This window comes from Drosophila ficusphila, unplaced genomic scaffold (genome assembly GCF_018152265.1).
Source record: "Drosophila ficusphila isolate 14025-0441.05 unplaced genomic scaffold, ASM1815226v1 contig_106, whole genome shotgun sequence".
NCBI lineage: Eukaryota > Metazoa > Arthropoda > Insecta > Diptera > Drosophilidae > Drosophila > Drosophila ficusphila.
This window is the reverse complement of record NW_025063993.1, coordinates 3,489,402-3,495,577: the sequence shown is the minus strand read 5'-3', so window position 1 is coordinate 3,495,577 and position 6,176 is coordinate 3,489,402.

Here is a 6,176-nt window from a genome sequence, read left to right as displayed (position 1 = left end):
AAAAAAACTTGGAAATACATACATAGGCCTGATGATAAGAAAGTATAAAAACGCAAAAGAATCATCAATGAAGTTTCAGTGTTCTCTTTCCCGAAAGCTAAACGGAAATTCTCACGAAGCTGCCGTTATTTTGGAGACTCCACAAAATGTTTAATTTTATAACCATGACCCTGATATTTACACACAAAAAGAAGGTCCCACATAAAAGCACACAGAGAAATCGCATGGAAGGACAATTTCAAGGATATGCGGCGCGTGCAAAAATTTCTCCACAAACAGCCAAATTTTGTGCTGCGCCTGCGTTGCACCAGCTTTATGTACAACACATAACCAATATACAGTTGGCTAAGCCCAGTACAACGTGCCTTTATGTGTGTATGTATGTACGTATATAAATATGAATGTATTCAGGTACATACATCCATATCAAGCGACGACTTTCAAGCAAAATTTTCATGAATGAAAGTCCCACGCAGCAGCAAAATCCGTTGGAGAAATAAAGAAAGAAATGCAGAGAGGGACAAAGATGGGCAAAGAAAGAGAAAGAAACGGGGATACGAAATCTATGTTCAACCCACGCACTTTGATATTGCTCACTTTCGGCTTTGGGCAAGGTTGCCACTTGAAGCGCAGGCACGGGGCGTAATTCCCCAGGACTTTACTTCGCTTTTGGCCCTGGCGCGTGGGCGTCCACCAGCTCGTCTGAAACCGGGGTGACAAAGAAGAGGTAGAAGTTACTGGGAAAAATAATACATTACTTCCTAAGTTGACAATTCAAAGGAACAACCATTTAAAGCAAACAATGCATTTTAATTAGCACGAATATAGAAATTAGAATGCAGCTCAACTACTCTAATATTGTTTTTACTTTATACATTTATTTTATTGAAAAATTAATATCGTTTCCTTAAAAATAGGATTTTTTAGAAATTGCTTTTGTATTGAGATTATATTAAAAAAAAGTTTGAAAATGTTTATGTTTCGAATTTTGCTTAGATTTCTAAATGACAACTAACTAAAGTGCAATTTTTTAAATCTCTTGCTAGTCCTTAACAGTTTTTCTGAGTGTCGCCTTGAAGTATGTAGGAATTTGAAGTGAGCACCTGGGTAGCTTACTTCAAAAGGCTGCTCAATTGAACGTCGCCGCATGTCTCAGGGGTTGACCTTGGCAACACACTTATTTCTACCAGTGTAGAATCCAAGGTCAGTCCTTGGGGCTCCGTTCTTCGATGGCCCAAGTTCAAAGTCTAATTCCAGCAAAAAGGGAATACCCAACCCACTACTTAAACTGAATGAATCACTTGGCGCATTATCTGTATTATGGCTGTAATCTGAAAAATTAAATTAAATTTTTTGCACCTCACGATTGGCTATATCAAACGGTGCAGGTGACGGCATTTTAGTTGACTCTCTGATTAATCAACTCCTCAAAATCAAAGAGATGATGACGCTCGTAGGAGTGCTTAGAAATATATAGAATATACACTCAGTCATGGCCATTTCCGATTCCTATTATATTTATCACTGTGGAAAGTTCTTGGAAGACTAAAAAAATGGATCATCGTGATTTGCAATTAAAAGTAATTTTCCACGTTCATGCGTGTGACGTCGTCCATGATATGGCTACAGTAAGAACTTTTCCACTTAAAACATGTGCTTTTTGTTAAACGGGTGTAATATTTTAATACATGTTTTAAGTTATTTATGTTATCATTATAGGCATTATATAAATAAGGTCCCTTTAATTGTAATCTACATATGAATGAATGTAACTGCTTTGCAACTAACTTTTTTCTGATAAAACTATTAAGCCTGAGGAAATGTTTATGTACTTCTGTAAAAACGTCCACTCAAACCCACTCCCAACTTCACAGAAGTATTCTCCCACGCTAGTTTGCATTTGCTTTACTGACCTAAAACAACTGAAATGGGATTAAGAACTGGCACGTCCGCTTATCTGCCATTCATATTTCCGTTCCGCCTGATCAGACATACTTGTCGTACACTCACGCACTTATTCGCACTCGGATTTGGTACATGACCAGCCCACATTGGAGTCCAGCCCCCAGAGTTCCGTTCCACGTTGTTTCTGTGAATCACTCGCCCATTGGAAGAGCGGATGTCGGTGGGCGCCAGCCGACGATCGACGATCGACGATCGACGTGTGTTTGACGTTTGACCAGACGCAAGAGGCTGCTATATCTCACAGATTCTCTATATATATTTTTCGACGTCTTCCCCTTTCCAACGCCTGAAATATGCGGCACTCCGATGACGTTGTTCCAGACAAGTGTTGATCACATTATAAAAGCCAAAAAGTTGTTAATTAAATAAAGCAACAAAGTAAATCTACGTAAAAACGCTTCATAACACTATTTGTTATACCTTTATTACTTTACCAATTTTTGAGTTTACCGTATTTTGATTTTACACCTATTTTATTATACACGCATTTTGTTGTAGTCCCATTTGTTATACAGGTCGTATACGCAAAATCCAATTTATAACTAAATATGAAAATAATAAGATTCTATTTAAAATAATGAATAAATAAAGAAATATTTTAAGCGGTTTGATATTTGTTAGTTAAAGCACTTCATGGCAAGTTAAAAAAATAATTCCAAACACTAATTTTATTCGTTTAAGTCGTCGTCTCTTTGTGACAAATTCGCTAGAAACTCAAACCTGTTCCAGACGACTTAAAGAAGATGAAAGGGGCAACAGATGTGAAACAATTATTTGGCTTTGGGCGCCCACGCGAGCAAAAGTTGCGATTGATACGAAACAAACTGCGACCTGACCAACAGACTGACTATTCAGCGAATTGAAATTCGAATGACGTTGGTTGTACTCACATTGGAATTTGTGCCGTTTGGACCCCTGACTCATTTCACTTTGGCCATTTCACTCAGCTCTCGGTGGCTTAAACCAGCAGCAGCCACGTGTTCCTTTCAAATGGGGATAAAAAAAAACAAAACACGGGAGGAAATGAAAAGGGAGCGAACCTACGCCAGAATCCAATCCGGTTGACGTCATTCCGGTGGCAGCTCAATGAATTTTCTGCAATTATTTTACGGTGGATTGATTGCGAAATCATGTTTCTGAGAAACTCAAAAGCCTCTATTTTCATTTCATTTTTTTTTAACTCTTTATAAATGTGTTTTTGATGAATCGTGTTTATGTGATCTGTGTTAAGATTGCCAAAAGATTCTTAGAACTTTGTTTCTTGATAAGTAGTTTAATTGGTTTTAGGAAATAACTTTCTTAATAACGTTAGAAATAACAAGTAATAAAACAGTGTTTGCCGACTTTAAGGAGTTTAGTTGATTTTTTATTTATGGTGCATTCAAAGTTTTTATCTCTGTTTATTTCTTTCAAAAAATAAACTTATTTTTGTATATTCTGAATCTCCCCACGTTTTTCATCCTTTTTGGGTGTTGACTTTAACGAGATTATATTTTTAAACTAGAGCGGCGAAAATTCTCCGAGCGGAGAAATTTCAGACAGCTCTTCCCCAGCTTTTTCGCCATCGCCAGCTATCCTCCTTCAATTGAATCGGCGGAGGGGCTAACGAAGGTTAATGCGACACAGTGTTTGACCTACAGGGTCAAGCTGAAGGCAAATTAATTGCGAGAATTGGGTGAGACGGCTAGAGAAAGCGCGGAGCTACTGTAATTGATACAAGAACAACAATTTAAGGCCAAATTGCAGGCAATTGGTTCAATCAAATGATGAGTTAAGGGGCCGATGCTCTCCATGTTGTCACTTCCGTTGTAATATGGAGGATGGGGATGTCCCCCGATCAGAAAACTTCCCCATCCAGTAGTCACTTCTTTAGAATTTTGTTGAGTGTGCAATGAGCTGGCAGGCTCGTTAATTATGTTGACCCAAGTAATTTGTGAATCAAGTATAGAAAGCTTAATGAGGCCTTGTGCCTTCCACCCCTTGAAATTTTTAAAGGAAAAATAAGCAATTCGTGAATTCATTTAATAACCTTTTCAAACAAAAAGAAAAAAATTAAATTAATCCGTTCAAATAAAACCAGTTTTTTGCTATATCAAATTTGAGTATAATTAAAATATGCATTTCCTTTCTAGTAAGTATTTGGCTAGTTTAATCATAGGGATAACATGGTGAAATAGCAGATATATTATAATTTAATTTGCATAATTTTATAAAGATTAGATCTTTATTAGATATAAAATAAAGATTTTTTCTAATATAATTCAATTTAATTATTTATGTTGTAAAAAGATTAAATTGTTTGATTTGGACCAAATCTGGAAGTGAAGCATTAAAAATCAAATAAAAGCCCAGAGCTGATAAGAAAGATATTTTTGCTAAGCCAATTGGTTAAGATAGCTTCTGTAGTAGAGACTTTACATAAAACTGGGTTCTGAAGCGTTCGCGTGCTGGGAATTGTGGGCTTGCCATTGAGGGTGTCACCGCCCACGTAATATCTTGGCCAAAATGGTAATAAAAGAAGAGTGCCGCCGTATGTACAGGGACACCCACGAATGTCGGTATACAGTTATATTTTTGATAACGCTCGACGGCGGAAATATTGCACGCCAACGCCCGAGCAGCGCAGTCGGCGCTTTTCCAGACCACCAGGCCGCCATTCATTTCCACCAGCTGCGAAAAGCGAAAAGCGAAAAAAGGCAGCCGCAGATACAAACGCACAGATACAAAGTCACAGTCGCAAACTCACAGATACACACTGCGGCAGCATTTTACGCATTCCAATCAGCCATGTGGGCGTCCAATTCCCCACAGCAAAAAGTCCGACAACAAAAAATACACATTTGCACATATATAATGAAATCTTATGAATGAAAAGCTTCTGGGGAGCGTGGGCGACCCGCTGGGCCAGCTTTTTGCGGGCTGAAAGCTCCACAGCCACCTTTTCTCAGCCCATCTCAATGGCAATCATATTATGCCAAGCGTCCGAGCTTCGGATACACACGGAATATTGATTGGAGGCCAAGTCTCCAAATGTGAAGTAACCTTGAAATGTGGGTGGCTCGAGGTGGGCAGGCCGCGGACGGGTGCGGGGGCGGGGGCTGGGCAGTGTGAGATGTGTGGATTGCGGATTGTAAAGAGCTTCTGTGTGGGCTGGGCTTGTAAAGTGCTGTTTAATTAATGAACTGCTCTTTGAAAAAAATTGTCTAACGGACATAGTATCTAAAACTATAATCTCTGATTTCATACGTTTTAGTTAAAAAAGGATGATATACAAAAAATCTATTTGTTTTTCGATTAAAAAAAACCTTATTGTACAATTTTTCCTCATTTATTATAATAATAGTTGTTTGCTTTTACATTTTTATTTTCTCAATCATTAAGTCCCATAAATTAACATAAATTCTGGTAAGGATCATGTTACATTGATGAATACGTTAACAAAAGAGATTTATACTAGACATTTATAATTTCACTTTAATTTAAAATAAATTTAACAACACGACCTATTATGACTTTGTTAAAAAAAGGCAACACTTTCGTTTGCTTATTGGTCTCATTTTAACCAAAAACATTTGTCACATTCGACACGACATACCGACACTGCACTTTGTTTGACCAAGATTCATATGGAAATTAGCATCGCTCAATAAGAAATATTATGGAAATTTAAAAAATAAGGAAGTATGTTTTGATAAACAGTATGTATCAGGTAAAGAAAAAATCATTTGACTCCACAAAATTCTTGATTAGAAACTTGGGGCCAGTCCTATGTCCCTATGATCATTAAGAACATAGAAGTTTGGGATTGCTTGCTACCCATTTTTTAAAGTAAAGTATTGGCTTAATTGCTAATGATAAAATAATCTTTGGAATATTTTACTAGAAAAATTAAACCACATTTGAACACTTTTTTAAAATTACTGCTTCCAATGCGGAATATAAGGTACCATTAAATCAGGGAACTCGATGATAGCGTTCATTCTTGTATTAACAATATTTATGTACTTCATATACATGGTGTATCATAAAATGTTCATAGAGTACATTTACATTTTGCTCCATTTTTTGAGGTGTACAAAAAATTTGCTTTTTTAATTAACAGTCTAAGATATTGAAGACTTCACAATCGGCGCTCGTAGAAATGCTAATTTGATGTTTTTATTTTTTTTAAACGAATAATTGTTTAAAGTGATATCCTTTATCCTTTTAAT